The sequence below is a fragment of the Aquarana catesbeiana genome, linkage group LG01 (assembly GCF_042186555.1).
Source record: "Aquarana catesbeiana isolate 2022-GZ linkage group LG01, ASM4218655v1, whole genome shotgun sequence".
NCBI lineage: Eukaryota > Metazoa > Chordata > Amphibia > Anura > Ranidae > Aquarana > Aquarana catesbeiana.
The window spans coordinates 481,997,183-482,014,316 of NC_133324.1; the positions used below are offsets into that span (position 1 = coordinate 481,997,183).

The 17,134-nt window shown below is 44.5% G+C and overlaps 1 protein-coding gene across 2 annotated transcripts in view; it reads right to left on the bottom strand.

Moving 5' to 3' along the window:
- LOC141148190 (cysteine-rich protein 1-like) overlaps positions 1-17,134 on the bottom strand; it is a 126,194-nt gene that overhangs the window by 18,817 nt on the left and 90,243 nt on the right. The window lies entirely within an intron of this gene.

Genomic DNA, 17,134 nt, shown 5'->3' on the forward strand with positions numbered 1-17,134 from the left:
TATGGGAGAAATCAAAAGTGCTAATTTTAAAGGCTTATATGCAAGTTATTGTCATAAAAAAGTGTTTTGGGACCTGGGTCCTGCCCCAGGGGACATGGATCCATGCAAAAAAAAGTTTTAAAAACGGCCGTTTTTTCAGGAGCAGTGATTTTAATAATGCTTAAAGTCAAACAATAAAAGTGTAATATCCCTTTAAATTTCGTAGCTGGGGGGTGTCTATAGTATGCCTGTAAAGGGGTGCATGTTTCCCATGTTTAGAACAGTCTGACAGCAAAATGACATTTCAAAGGAAAAAAAGTCATTTAAAACTACTCGCGGCTATTGCATTGCCGGTCCGACAATACACATAAAAGTTAACTGATAAAAACGGCATGGGAATTCCCCACAGGGGAACCCCGAACCAAAATTAATCAGGTCTGGTATGGATATTAAGGGGAACCCCAGGCCAAAATTTAAAAAAAAAATGATGTGGGGGTCCCCCTAAATTCCATACCAGACCCTTCAGGTCTGGTATGGATTTTAAGGGGAACCCCGCGCCAAAATTAAAAAAAAAAACGGCGTGGGGTCCCCCCAAAAATCCATACCAGACCCTTATCCGCGCACGCAACCTGGCAGGCCGCAGGAAAAGAGGGGGGGATGAGAGAGCGCCCCCCCTCCTGAACCGTACCAGGCCACATGCCCTCAACATTGGGAGGGTGCTTTGGGGTAGCCCCCCAAAACACCTTGTCCCCATGTTGATGAGGTCAAGGGCCTCAACCCCACAACCCTGGCTGGTGGTTGTGGGGGTCTGCGAGCGTGGAGCTTATCGGAATCTGGAAGCCCCCTTTAACAAGGGGACCCCCAGATCCCGCCCCCCCGTGTGAAATGGTAAGGGGGTACAAAAGTACCCCTACCATTTCACTAAAAAATTGTCAAAAATGTTAAAAATGACAAGAGACAGTTTTTGACAATTCCTTTATTTAAATTCTTCTTTCTTCTATCTTCCTCCATCTTCTTCTTCTTCTGGTTCTTCTGGCTCTTCTGGTTCTTCCTCCAGTGTTCTCGTCCAGCATCTCCTCCGCGGCATCTTCTAACTTCTTCTCCTCAGGCCGCTCCGCACCCATGGCATGGGGGGAGGCTCCCGCTCTTCTCTTCATCTTCTTCTCTTCTTCATCTTCTTCTCTTCTTCTCTTCTTCTCTTCTTCATCTTCTTCTCCGGGCCGCTCCGCATCCATGCTGGCATGGAGGGAGGCTCCCGCTGTGTGACGCATCTCCTCTTCTGACGGTCCTTAAATAACCGGGGGCGGGCCCACCCGGTGACCCCGCCCCCTCTGACGTACAGGACATGACGGGACTTCCCTGTGGCATTCCCCGTGATGTCACAGGGAAGTCCCGTCAAGTCACCATGCGTCAGAGGGGGGCAGGGTCACCGGGTAATTTAAGAACCGTCAGAAAAGGAGATGCGTCACACAGCGGGAGCCTCCCACCATGCCAGCATGGATGCAGAGCAGCCCGGAGAGGAAGATGAAGAAGAGAAGAAGATGAAGAAGAGAAGAAGATGAAGAGAAGAGCGGGAGCCTAACCCCATACCATGGGTGAGGAGCGGCCCGAGGAGAAGAAGATAGAAGACGCCGCAGAGGAAATGCTGGACGAGAACACTGGAGGAAGAACCAGAAGAGTCAGAAAAACCAGAAGAAGAAGAACAAGAAGAAGAAGAAGATGAAGGAAGATAGAAGAAAGAAGAAGCATTTAAATAAAGGAATTGTCAAAAACTGTCTCTTGTCATTTTTAACATTTTTGACAGTTTTTTAGTGAAATTGTAGGGGTACTTTTGTAGGGGGGGGCTGGGATCTGGGGGGGGGGGGGCTGGGATCTGGGGGTCCCCTTGTTAAAGGGGGCTTCCAGATTCCGATAAGCCCCCCCGCCAGACCCCCACTTTCAACGGCCAGGATTGTGGGGATGAGGCCCTTGTCCTCATCAACATGGGGGACAAGGTGTTTTGGGGGGCTACCTGAAGGGCCTGGTATGGAATTTAGGGGGACCCCCACGTCATTTTTTTTTCATTTTGGTTTGGGGTTCCCCTGTGGGGAATTCCCATGCCGTTTTTATCAATGAACTTTTATGTGTATTGTCAGACCGGCAATGCAATAGCCGCGAGTAGTTTTAAATGACTTTTTTTCTTTGAAATGTAATTTTGCTGTCAGACTGTTCTAAACACGGGAAACATTCGCCCCTTTACAAGCATACTATAGACACCCCCCAGCTACGAAATTTAAAGGGATATTACACTTTTATTGTTTGACTTTAAGCATTATTAAAATCACTGCTCCTGAAAAAATGGCCGTTTTTAAAACTTTTTTTTGCATTGATCCATGTCCCCTGGGGCAGGACCCAGGTCCCCAAACACTTTTTATGACAATAACTTGCATATAAACCTTTAAAATTAGCACTTTTGATTATTCATGTTCGTGTCCCATTGACTTTAACGGTGTTCGAACGAATTTTTTTCCTGTTCGCATGTTCTGGTGTGAACCGAACAGGGGGGTGTTCGGCTCATCCCTACTCACCACCCCCTACCACAGTTCCTTTGTAAACTGATGTCACAGTGTCAGGGCTCCTGCTACTTAACTAGCAGCTCTTTTCTTTCACTGCTCAGAAGCTGCTCATCTGTTGGTTAATTAGTAGCCACTCATTGTTACCACAGTGACTAACCTGGTTACCATTAAGCTGTTTCATGAACCACTTAAAGACCGAGCCTCTTTTTCGACTCGGTGTTTACTAGTTAAAAACAAGTTTTTCTGCTAGAAAATTACTTAGAACCCCCAAACATTATACATTTTTTCCTAACACCCTAGAGAATAAAATGGCAGTCATTGCAATACTTTTTGTCACACAGTATTTGCACAGCGGTCTTACAAACGCACTTTTTTTGGAAAAAATTAACTTTTTTGAATAAAAGAATAAAACAACATTAAAGTTAGCCCAATTTTTTTTTTAGATTGTGAAAGATAATGTTACTCCGAGTAAATTGATACCCAACATGTCATGCTTCAAAATTGCGCCCCCTCGTGGAATGGCGTCAAACGTTTACCCTTAAAAATCTCCATAGGCGACGTTTAAAAAATTATGCAGGTTGCATGAGTTACAGAGGAGGTCTAGGGCTAGAATTATTGCTCTCGCGGTGTTACCTCACATGTGTGGTTTGACCACCATTTTCATATGCGGTGCTACTCACGTATGCGTTCGCTTCTGCACGTGAGCTCGTCGGGATGGGCGCTTTAAATTTTTTTTTTTCTTATTTATTTTACTTGATTTTATTTATTTTTACACTGTTTTTTTTTTTAAATTGGGTCACTTTTATTCCTATTACAAGGAATGTAAACATCCCTTAATAATAGAAAAAAGCATGGCAGGTCCTCTTAAATATTAGATCTGGGCTCAAAAAGTCCTCAGGTCTCATATTTGGACTTAAATGCAATAAAAGAAAAAAGAAAAAAAAATTGTCATTTTAAAAAATGACAACAAAAAAATGGCCCTTTAAGACATATGGGCGGAAGTGATGGAAGTTATGGCAGCAGCTGCTGCTGTTACCGAGATATCCACCTTTAAAGTGCTGACGTATATGTACAGGAGCTGGTCTTTAATCCAGCCTACTGCCAGAACCTTTTTGCTATGATCTCTAAGCACATTCCTTCCTGTCATTATGAATCAAAGGTAGGAACTCAGAACAAATTAAAGGGAACTATTTCTTGCAAGAAATGCAACTTTTGTAAATATATTTTTAAAGAAGCAGAAATCACTCTTCCTAATGGGCGTCTTTTTAGACCTCAATTTTTGGCTACCTGCCAATCGGTAGGAGTGGTATATATTATGTTATGTAGTTGTGGGGCATACTATGTAGGCAAAACAAAAAGACCCTTTTTCCATCTAATTCGAAACCATGTTTCTTTGGTGTCTAAAAAAAGAATGGAGACCCCAATTAGCCGCCACATGGGCTTATTTCATGGCTTTGAATGCTCTCAGATGCACTTTTTTGCACTGGAGCACATTCCTTTAAATGAAAGAGGGGGGAATAGTGACAAAATACTTCTACAACGCAAAGTTCACTAGATTCATTTTTTGTCAGCCCTAAAACCTCCAGGCTTGAATGATGCACTAAGTTATAAACCTTTCTTATAGAAAGATATAGTGCATCACAATGCCTTGACTTTTTAGAAAAACTACATTTCTGAAAAATAATGTTTATTCAATCTCTAAAACTGCTTAGCTTATATCTTTTCTGTGTATCTTTATGAATTTTTAAAAAAAGTGTTTTCATTATGCGATTATGTACACTCTTACAACTAATGTATCTAGTTTTGTACTGAAGCATTAAGATGCATCTATATACCGGTACCGGTATTTAGTTCTCTATTCAATTGTTTAACAATGATTTTTCTAACAATTTTTCTGAAGATAATCCAGCGGAATGAATTGTCTGGCAAATTGATAACCATACGGACGCCCCGGGCACCGATCCTTCCATATCTGATCAAATTTGGAATGTTGACCGGCACCTGCTAGGTCTAAGTCTAATGCTGCTCTATTAGGTTGAGCTCTCTTTCCAGCTAGACCTTTTGGTCCTTTCTCCCTTTTTGCGCAAGCTGTCACAATTGCTGCGCTGATCTGGGTGTACACACCTATCAGCGTTTGCGATGTGTTGGCAGCTCAAATCCAAGATGGAGGATCCGCTGATAGCGCATGCGCGATGCACTGTTCCTGCATCTTGGATCGCGCGTGCACAATAGCACCCTGGAAATGACGTCTCTGTTCCAGGAGTGATGTCAGATGCTTCCGTAACGGGGGGTTATGAACGCGGCTTTGACCGTTCTCTGTCAGAGGGCTCGCATGAGAGAGAGAGTATTTATTTCTCTTCACCCTCCGTATCCTTTAGTCCTATTACCGCCAGGTAAGCTGAACACCCGGTTTGCTGTTCACTCACTTTCTTTGAACTGGCAAACTTTTAACTTTGGACAAACTTGTATCATTGTTTGAAAACTACTATTGTCTGTTTGGCTTGCTTTTCGAGGCAAGCCATTCTAGATGCCACTTCAATTTGGAAAAATCAAATTCCTGGGGGTTCTATTGGTGGAGTGATGTCTAAACAGATCTGGATCCTGCTCTTCCATATGTACTCCTAGCAAATTCATTATTTCTCTCAGGCCAATACCCAGCTTAAATGATAATGTCTTCATTCTTTTTGATCCTATCAAAATTAATTCAGGTAATTCTTCATTATTACTTTTATTTTACTATCTTTCTCATTTTGGGATAATTTGGGCCCAATTTATGGAGCTCAAAAGATGCACAACTATATGGGAACAAGGGGCTAGGTCCCTATATACTTCCCATATATACATTATACTTAGAGATATATATGGTTCATTTTTAGAATTCAGTTATTTTTCTTACATTGCCCCCTCTGGTTATCACGCCTATGACATGGAGTTGTCTGCTGGAAATACTCAGAAATTAAACGCCTAGGCATCGCATTGTGCAAAGTTTGCATACTCGGTAGGTCCTTTAATGTTTCAACAATTAGTGTTTGATTGGAATAATTCCTCTTTTGGCGATATTTAATATATATTTAAGTGTAATTTAGCACTTTGATTCTGTTAAACTGTAAACAAATTACAAATTTTGTAGTAATTAATCCCAGTTTTGTTGTTGTTTTACTTTCTGTAGTAATCACTGCATACAGCACTCTTGAACTCCTGAAGAAGCTCACTCGAAGGGAAACATGTAGAGCGGTAGTATCTGTACAAATATATGATTTGAATTTGACACGCAACAAGGGATTTTTATGAAAATGTTTTTATTGACAAATAATAAAATATATTTTTTATAATTAAAACTACTATACTTTTCATTTCTTGACACCTTAAAAGTCCCATAGTTTTCCTTTTTCCATGTTTTTACATTCCTTCCTGTGTACCTGTGTATTACTCAGCCTGGCTGACTTCCCTTTGATTCCTGTTCCTGGTTTTTGCTCCTCACTATGCTGACTTCTGGTTTCCCGACCTGGCTCGTCTGATTACCCGCTCTGGCATCCAAACCCTGGCTTCTGTTTTTAACTACGTTCCTGAACTGTGTTGTATTTGCCATTTCATTAAAGGTGTGATTTTAACTGCACTTTCTGTCTCCGTCTGGTTTATGGTTCCTGACATTACGCAGGAGCCATGAATTCAGAAGATGCAAGCAATCCAACCAGTTGTAATATTTTTTACAGATTGGATAGGACCACTGCATTGAACAGTTTGCCATAGCGTTACATATGCTCCTGATTTGAGCTGCTTGTTAAGTAGCAGAAGCCAGCCCAGACACACATATTGGGGGTGATGCCATAGTTCAATCTCCAACACATGACACTGTTTGGCCTGGTGATTGGTCACCCAGGGCCACTAAATCAATTATTAACAGGACTTGCCATGTAAATCGCAAAAGGAAGCGACAATGGGTCATAAAGCAAACTTATACAGCAAGAACATTTTTGGGCTGTTCCCCATATATCCATATATCCTTTGCGTTAAACACCAATTTTTATTGGCAGGACCAGGACAAGTGGTGGGCAGGAGGGACAGCTGTCATGGGCACAGCAGTATAATATATATGGATGGGGCACTGTGTTGTAAGTTAATTCTAATAAAAAACTGATAGGAATAGCGACAGCTGCATCACTACTCCTGTCAGCCCAGCACTGGGAGCAGTGAGAGCCAGGAAGAGGTGTGGGTTGTGTTCTCTCTCACCCTCTTCCCTCCTGCCAGTGCAACGCTCCAGTATTAACAAGTCGGCAGAGATAAGTACATTTTACAGGAGAGCTGTTCTGACAGGAGGGAGGGGGGAGAGAGAGAGAGAGAGAGAGAGAGAGAGAGAGAGAGAGAGAGAGAGAGAGAGAAAACACAACATGCTCAGCCAAGAAGAGGCAAGGAGTGGGGGAGAGAGCCAGAAGGAGGCAGAGGAAGACTTCTCTCTCCAGGTCCTCCCTCCGGTCAGTGCATAGTTCCTGTAAGCAAACCCTTTAAAGTCCTGATCTGTCAGTGCACCTGTATCAACAAGCAGCAAGTACTTTCCTCTGGGGATTACTGGTATGAATGGCTTTGTTTATCTTTAGACCCATTGGTTATGTTTGAATGGATTTAAAGGTAAGCAAAGCCATTTATATCAATGTAGAAATCTGAAGTGAGGACAATGGTGATTGACCACTGTACTCACATCAGAGATCAGAACTATGAATGGATTTGCTTACAAACACAATTCCATTCATGAATGCTAAAAAAAAGGGAATTATATAAACATAGGTATAAAATAGCTTTTGTGGGGGGCAGGAGGCGGAGCCTAGCGGAGCAGACATGCATTGTAGCTCCACACCGCTGAGGAGAGAAGAGAAGGACAAAGCGGAGCCTGCAGGCTCAAAAGGTATCCATTTGAACCTTTTTGCCCCAGGGAACAAACTGTGAAAGTTTGGGCAGGAAATATGGTACTGGGAGGAAACCGTGGCAGAAATAAAAATCACCTCACAAAGAGCTCACAGGCACTCACTGCAGCTGAAGCAGCTCCAGTCACCTCACAAGATACAGCATCAGGGCGCTCTCACAGACAGAAAATGTCACAGCAAGACTCTCCATTTGAGTCAGATACAGAACAAATTCTCTCACAAACTTCTCCACAAGCCTCCTCAGTATCCCCAGTAATATTATTACAATTTGAAAAGATGCTTCATAAGGCTTTAAAACAAACCTCAGACCAAATAACAAAAAGCCTAACCAAAGAAATAAGAGAGCTGGGAAACCGCACCGCAGCCTTAGAAATAAAAATGGATGAAACTGAAATTACAACCCAAGAAAATATAACAGAATTGGAACAATTAAAAAAAGAGAATTTAATACTTCAAACTAAGCTCAAAGATTACGAAAATAGAGCCAGACGTTCAAACTTGCGCATAAGGGGAATACCTGAAACTGTGACAGACCTGCAATCTACTATTACTGCTCTATTACAAGAACTAAAGCCAGATATCCCTATTGAACGTTTAGAACTGGACAGAGTACACAGAGCCCTCACAGCCAAAAAGAAAGATGGACCCCCACGTGATATAATCACAAAATTTCATTATTACAGAACGAAAGAACAAATACTAATTGCTGCAAGAGAAAAAAAGGAACTTAATTTTCAAGGACACAATTATCAAATTTTTGCTGACCTATCCCAACTTACTATTACTAAAAGACGATCCATGAAACCCCAACTAATGGAACTGCAACGCCACAACATTATGTATCAATGGGGCTTCCCCTTTTCAGTCAGATTTAACTACCAAGGTACAATTTACAGAAGCAGATCAGCAGATGAACTACAACAAACCCTTTTAAAATTAAATCTGACAGAACCCACAAGCAGCAACACTCCCCCACGCAGAAGAATGGCGTCATCTTCACCTTCAGGCAGCACCCAGAAAATTTCAGAACAAAATGGGAATCATCATTCTCACAAAAGAGGCCGTCATGCCACATCATCCATGGACCAAGAAGATTCAATGGACTGACATCCTAATTCCTGATATCTCTTCATTTATTATACTAAGAGATGGTTCTCTATAAAAAACCTATATTTATAACTGAATGTAACTGCATTCTGATAGTCACACACTGTGTGGGATCATGTTACATTCCAGTTATATTTCTTATTACTTCTGATTCATATAGCCTTAGAATATATAAGTGAAATAAGGAAATTCTTGTTCAGTTATATATTTTCAGGTAATAACAATAGATTTATTACTTTTTAGGACAAATATGTTCAATAATCCAGAAGTAATGGAAGCTTTTTCTTTCTTTTCTTAAAACAAATATATTATTACCTAACTAGTTCCTAGAATTATGTTTTTGTTTATTCTAATCTGAAGCAATACAACCTCAATTTTATGAGTTAACATATCTAAACAGTTACATATGAATAAAATATGTAATTGTTTACTCTAAAAGGGTTAAAATCCCAAAATAATTCAAACTATCTTCATCAATACCAAAGTTATTAACAGTACCTTTCTAACTGAATTATTTAGCCTAGGGCAAGACTAACCATATACAACCACCCTGGAATAAATAATTTCAACAAAAAACTATATTCTGCACTCCAATTAATGAAACATCATTTGATGTCTTTTGACATAGCACTTCTCTCCTGTAAGCGGAAGATCCGTGTACCCCCATTAGCCCTCCTCATTCTCCCAACCATATTATGTGGGAGTGTGACGAAGGCACTTATTCCCCTGAGAGAGATATTTATTCTCTTTCACGGGTAAATTGTGATTACTTGCAAAAAATAATTTATACAATGTATCATCTAATCTCATATGTTTTTTGTTTACTCTTTACTCCAGAATTCACTGGTTTCTTTTCTATCTATTCATCTCTTCAGTCCACACAGGTTGATCTGCGCAGTCAGGTCTGCATAACAAAAAGTAAGTCAAAATTATTTGATCTATTGCCATGGCACCACTGAATATACTTTCCCTGAATGTTCAGGGAATAAATGTCCCTCAAAAAAGGACCAAAGCCTTCCATACTTTCCATAACAAGAAGGCTCACATAGTATGCCTCCAAGAAACACACTTCACCAAAGATTCTACTCCAAAATATATTTCTCCTTTTTATCAACAAATTTACACGGCTTCTGCCTGTACCAAGCAAAGGGGAACTCTAATTGCATTTCACCGATCCACACCATTCACCTTATCATCAGAAATTAAAGACCCAGAAGGTAGATACCTGATACTCATGGGTTATATAATGGATACAGCAATCACGGTGATTTCCTACTACGCTCCTAACAAACAACCTACACCATTCCTCTCACATATATTACAAGTGATTAATACACACAAAATAGGAACAGTGATAATGTGTGGGGATTCGAACCAGGTCCTCCTCCCATTTCTAGATAAATCACCTTTTACACCATCCAAAATAACCTCTAGATTACCTTTTTCTCAACTTCTTTCCAAATACAATCTGGTAGATTCATGGAGAGAAAGTAACCCAATGAAAAAGAAATTCACTTATTTCTCGCACCCTCATCAAACCTTCACCAGAATAGATCATATTTTTCTAACAATAGGAATGATACCAAAACAAAAACAAAAAATACATAATGTCTAGAAGGCCATCAAGGAGAGGCAGACGCTCACAGGCCACTAAAAGAGGGGAAGCAGCCTCTGTGTCTACAGTTAACAGTGGTGGTTGTGGACATGGTGCATCCTCTGCAGGTGGCTGTGGGGCACACTTGTCCTTTTTTTTCTGCTGCTGGCCGTGTTATTGAGCCTCAACATGCAGAAGAGTTGATGGAGTGGATAACAAAGCCGTCCTCATCCTCCTCATCCTCTGTCACCCAGGCTCAGAGTAGTTTGCCTTCCAATGCAGCTGCCAAAGTGGCCAAGTCCACCGGCTCCTTGTCCACAGTCACTCCTTCTGTAACCCCATCATCATGCATGGAGGAGTCCCCAGAATTATTCGACCACAGTGTCAGGTACATGCTGCTGGAGGATGCACAGCGATTTGAAGGCTCTGATGTTGGTTCCCAGGTTGAGGAAGGGAGTAACGTGAGCCTAGAGAGAGGGGGTGCCACAGAAGGACAAGAAACTGGCAGTCGTGTTCCCCCAGCTGCAGCATACAGGAGGAGGGAGGGGATGATGAGGTCACTTGGTACTTGGGTGCCTGAGAGAAGAGAGGAGGAAAGTGAGAAGGAGATGGAGGCACAACTCCAATGAGGCAGGATGTCCTCTAGGGGGCAGCTTTAGGGCAGCCACCCTATTGCATCACACCACAGAGCTCTACAGGTGCAGGGAGTTGTTAATTCCCTGCTGACTTTTAAAAGTTCCTTGGTGTGGGCCTATTTCGACACGTGTGGAACAGATTGCACCATTGCTGTTTGCAACCTGTCTGAAGTGGATCAAGAGTGGCCAGAACAGCAGCCACTTGAGCAGCACATGCTTGACCAGACATATGACGACCTGCCATGCAGTCCGTTGGCAACAGCACTTGAAAGATCCACATCAAAGAAAAAGGCGGACTTCTCCTTGCTCCTCATTTGGGATCTCCAACCCTACTATACCTCCAGTCCTCTCAAAAACCTGCACTGAAAGGAATGAAGGTATAGCAATAGGTGTCCCAAGTACTTGCAGTCAATCTTCTGGCAGTACACCACCAATTGATTTTAGCAGGCACATTTCCCTACCCCAGTTGCTGAACTGTAAAAAGAAATTTGGTCCCAGCCATCCACATGCTCATCTAAATGCTAGCTTGGCCAAATTGCTATCACTGCAACTGCTGCCTTTTCAGCTGTTAGACTCTGCTCCCTTTTGTTAATTTGTGGAATGTGCTGTACCTCAGTGACAGGTTCCAAAATGCCATTTCTTTTCACGGAAGGTCATTCCGGGTCTCTACCGGCATGTGGAAGGCAATGTTTTGGCCTTGTTGGACAGGGCGGTCAGCAATAAGGTTCATATTACTGCTGACTCATGGTCCAGCAGGCAAGGGCAGTGACATGACCTTTCCTTTACGGCACACTGGGTAACTCTGTTGGCAGCATGGAAGGATGCAGGACAGGGTTCAATGTTGTTGGAGCTTGTTCCACCACCACGCCTCCAAAATGCTAGTGGTGATTCTGCCACAGCTCTCTCCTCCACCCCTTCTCTTCTTCTTTCTCTATGGCCTCTTCTGCAGATTTGTCCTCTGAACCAGCGGTGCTCCGTAAGTGTTCAAGGGGATACGCAAGCAGTCAGGCTAAAAGATGCCATGAGGTGCTTGAGTTGGTTTGCCTAGGAGACAGGAGCCACACTGGGGCAGAGATTATGTCAGCTCTGCAGGGGCAGGCTCAGAGGTGGTTGATGCCACACCAGCTTCAGCCAGGAATGGTTGTATGCGACAATGGCACCGACCTTCTCGCCCTCTGACAGGGATACTTGACCCATGTTCCATGTTTGGCAAACATACTTAATTTGTTCTTGAGCAGGTACCCAGGCTTACAAGATCTCCTGAGGCAGGCCAAGTCTGTGGAAAAATCTGTGGTAATTTCTGCCAGTCATACAATGCCAGTGCTAGGCTGGCTGACATTTAAAGGGAATGCAACCTGCCCACCAACTGCCTCATTTGTGACATGCCCACCAGGTGGAACTCAACGTTGGAAATGCTGCAGTGGCTGCACACACAGCAGAGGGCCATCAATGAGTACCTGTGCGAGTATGGCACCAGGGCAGGGTCAGGAGAGCTTGGCTTCTTTTCGCCCCGCCAGTGGCTACTGATCAAGGCTGCATGCACTGTCCTGTCACTGTGCTGTCACCATTTGAGGAGGCCACAAGGATGGTGAGCAGCGACAATGCATGCATCAGTGACACTGTCTCTAGTCTTCCTGCTGGAGCACATGCTTCGTTGAATCATGGACAGGGCACTTGAGGCAGAACAGCGGGAGGAAGAGGAGGACTTCCTTTCCTCTCAAGGCTCCCTTTATCCAGATAGCATTCCTGCGGGCCCGCCAAACACACAGGAAGAAGAGGAGGAGGAGGAGGATTGTGTCAGCATGGATGTAGAGGATAAAATTCAGCAGCAGTCTTCAAGGGATGGTTTTCAGTCCCCAGAATGAATCAGTCTTGGATCAGCAGCTATCAAGCACCTGATGCTGATGTAACTGATTGAATTTGCAATAAATCTGGGATCCCTTGAAGACTGCCTATGCTGACTATCCTATTCCTCCTCAATCTTGATGATGCTAGCTTCCAACAATATTTTTGGTTTAGAGCACCATCACCACCACCCAAGGCCCAATTTTTCTGCCCCTGTTTAACAGGGGCATGTAATTACAATTTTTGATAATATTTTTCACAGCAGGGCCTGTTCCTGCGCCCAACAAGAGTATCTGTGAGGGGTTACAGTGTTGTGGCAACCCACCACCACCCAAGGCCCAATTTTTCTGCCCCTGTTTAACAGGGGCATGTAATTACAGTTTTTGATATAAGATTTCACAGCAGGGCCCATTCCTGCACCCAACAAGAGTATCTGCGAGGGGTTACAGTGTTGTGGCACCATCACCACCACCACCCAAGGCCTAATTTTTCTGCCCCTGTTTGGCAGGGGCATGTAATTACTATTTTTGAAATAATAGTTAAGCAGGGCCCGTTCCTGTGCCCAACAAGAGTAACTGTGAGGGGTTACAGTGTGCTGGCGCCACCAAAACCAAAGGCCCAATTTTTCTGCCCCTGTTTAACAGGGCTATGTAATTACAATTTATGATATAATATTTCACAGCAAGGCCCGTTCCTGCGCCCAACAAGAATAACTGTGAGGGGTTATAGTGTTCTGGTACCACCAACACCTAAGGCCCAGTTTTTCTGCAGCGTATGTAGGGCAGGCCGTATAGTATATATGCTGTTCAGAGTATATAGTGCCTGGGGGCCTGGGGGACCCCCGCTACTTTTTTTTAAATTTTGGTTTGGGGTTCCCCTTACTATCCATACCAGACCTGAAGGGCCTGGTATGGATTTTGGGGGGGACTCCCACGCCATTTTTTTCAATGATTTTTATCTATAATGCTGGGATCTGACAATACATTACAGCCGCAAGCAGTTTTAAATGACATTTTTTCCTTTAGAAATGTCATTTTGCTGTGGTACTGTGATAAACATGGGAAAGATGCGCTGCTTACAGGCATACTAAGGACACCCCCCAGGCACAATATATAAAGGAATATTTTATTTTTATTGTTTTACTTTTTTTGCATTTATACTTGTCCCCTGGTGCAAGACCCGGGTCCCCAAACACTTTTTATGGCAATAACTTGCATATAAGCCTTTAAAATTAGCACTTTTGATTTTTCATGTTCGCGTCCCGTAGACTTTAACGGTGTTCGTGTGTTCACACTAATTTTTTGTCTGTTCGAAAGTTCTGCAGTGAACCGAACCGGGGGGTGTTCCAGGGGAAACAATGCTTGTTTATTCCAGGGAGAGGGCGGTGGTAAAGGGCCAGCACAGGGAGTAGGGAGGCGGGGCTGTAATTTAGAGTTATTGACTTTGTACAAGGGAGGGGGTGGGGTGCTAAGGGCTGGCACAGAAGTGGGGGCGTGGCTACAAGCCAATCATAGCCCCACCTCCTACTAACCGTGCTGTCCTTTAGCACCCACTCCCTCCCTGGCATAAACAAACAGCTTTTCCTCTGTAGCTGCCTGTAACAAGCACAGCTGTGGGGGAGACACAGAAATGGGATTCACTTATGTCTGTTCTTCTTTCTGGGACTCTTTACAGTCCTCGAGGTAGTACAGCTTTGGCTCTTCTCCCCATTCTCCTTCTCCCTGGTCAAATGGGTGGAGCTATGAATAGCTTTAATTTAGCTACGCCTACTGGACCAGGGAATGGGAGAAGGAGGAGAAGAGTTGAAGCTGCAGTATCCTGAGTACTGTGAGGAGTCCAGGTAGAAGGAGAACAGAAGTAAACAGTGGTGCAGAGGTGAGACAGACTGCTACTTATTCCTGCACATTCTGTCCAGGGCCGTCTTTAGCGCAGGGCAAACGGGGCACTTGCCCTGGGCCCAATCTTTGTTGGGGGGCCCGCGCTAGCCGTGAATTGGGGCCCCGATCACAGCTTTGCAGAGCGCACAGAGGACACGGGAGGAGGTATTCCTTGCTAGCCAACTGAGAGGGGGCGGGGGCGGGGCCGGGAGCTCCACTGACGCTCTGACCCCGCCCACGTGCAGCCTGTGTACTCGGAAAAGAGCTTCTGTAGTGAGAGCCAGTGATCGGAGTGGCAGTGTCAGTGGAGCTTCCGGCCCCACCCCCTCTATACAGGCTGGTGAATACAGAGGTCTGGGGGCGGGGCCGGGAGCTCCAATGACACTCCCACTCCGATCACTGGCTCTTACTACAGGCGCTCTATTCTGAGTACACAGGCTGCACGTGGGCGGGGTCAGAGCGTCAGTGGAGCTCCCGGCCTCGCCCCTCTCAGCTGGCTAGCGCGGAATACATCCTCCCGTGTCCTCTGTGCGCTCTGCAAAGCTGTCATCGGGGCGACCATTCACGGGTGATGTGGGCCCAGGGCCCACCCAACAAAGCATCAGTGGAGCTCCCAGCTACTTTAGTGAGAGCAGAGAGTGGAAGCCCCGCCCACAGTCCTGAATGTATGTAGTAAGTTTGGCTGGCCAGGTATGTCCTTACACCCATAAAATGCCTGAATGTTTAAACCCTGAGCTGTGTTATTTAACTGTAAAGCTGTGCATTGCTGAAAGTTCTCTGACCATCCCCTGTATAATGTCTGCAGTCTCTGATTGTCTCCTGCAGTATGTCCGCAGTCTCTGATTGTCTCCTGCAGTATGTCCGCAGTCTCTGATTGTCTCCTGCGGTATGCCCGCAGCCTCTGAGTGTCTCCTGCAGTATGTCCGCAGCCTCTGAGTGTCTCCTGCAGTATGTCCGCAGTCTCTGGTAATCTCCTGCAGTATGTCCGCAGCCTCTGATTGTCTCCTGCAGTATGTCCGCAGTCTCTGATTGTCTCCTGCATTATGTCCGCAGTCTCTGTTAATCTCCTGCAGTATGTCCGCAGTCTCTGAGTGTCTCCTGCAGTATTTCCACAGTCTCTGAGTGTCTCCTGCAGTATGTCCGCAGCCTCTGAGTGTCTCCTGCAGTATGTCCGCAGCCTCTGAGTGTCTCCTGCAGTATGTCTGCAGCCTCTGAGTGTCTCCTGCAGTATGTCCGCAGTCTCTGGTAATCTCCTGCAGTATGTCCGCAGTCTCTGATTGTCTCCTGCAGTATGTCCGCAGCCTCTGATTGTCTCCTGCAGTATGTCCGCAGTCTCTGATTGTCTCCTGCAGTATGTCCGCAGTCTCTGTTAATCTCCTGCAGTATGTCCGCAGTCTCTGAGTGTCTCCTGCAGTATTTCCGCAGTCTCTGATTGTCTCCTGCAGTATGCCCGCAGTCTGATTGTCTCCTGGAGTATGTCCGCAGTCTCTGATTGTCTCCTGCAGTATGTCCGCAGTCTCTGATTGTCTCCTGCAGTATGTCCGCAGTCTTTGATTGTCTCCTGCAGTATGTCCGCAGTCTCTGATTGTCTCCTGCAGTATGTCCGCAGTCTCTGATTGTCTCCTGCAGTATGTCCGCAGTCTCCGATTGTCTCCTGCAGTATGTCCGCAGTCTCTGATTGTCTCTTGCAGTATGTCCGCAGTCTCTGGTAATCTCCTGCAGTATGTCCGCAGTCTCTGATTGTCTCCTGCAGTATGTCCGCAGTCTCTGAACCTCTCCTGTAGTATGTGTATTAATGTGCCCCTTTACTTGCTCAATTATTTGTGATTGCTCCACTGCTCAGTGAGAGGTAATGATGTGCATGAACCTCTAGCAACCAATCAGCAAACAGTAGTGATCTGCTTTAATCTCTAGCAACCAATCAGTAAGTGCTAATGATGTGCTGTAACCCCTAGCAACCAATTAGTGAGCGCTAATAATGTACATCAACCTCTAGCAACCAATCGTCAAGCAGAAATTATGTGTTGTAACCTCTAGAAACCAGCCAGTGAGCAGTAAGGATAGGCTGTAACCTCTGGCAAACAATTGCAATCGCTGCGTGATCTGCTGCAGAAACTGATTTTGATCACTATTTCGCCACGAATGACACCCCTGACTGCGATACTGGTCTAATTTGGGAAGCCCACAAGGCTGTAATTAGGGGGATTCTCATTAAACATGGCTCACGTATTAAGCAGCAGAGGACTTCACAACTGAACGCACTCCTAAAGACACTGGAAACAATAGAGACACAACACAAACAAACACCCACGAGACAACTAGAAACAGAATTAAACTTAGCCCGCATGCAAGTAACAGACCTCTTACGATACAAAGCAAAAGCCACATTACAGATTTCTCGAAGGAGAATATATGAGTCAGGCAACAAATGCGGAAGATTGCTAGCCCAGACCCTTCGGGAACAGAGACTTGCCTCATACATACTACACATCCAGTCTGTTACAGGCCAGAAAATTTCCCTACCCCATCATATTGCCCAGGAATTTTGCTCCTATTACTCGTCTCTATATAACCTTACTGAGACACAACCCTCCTCAGATGCAACAACAGAATACATTGCGAC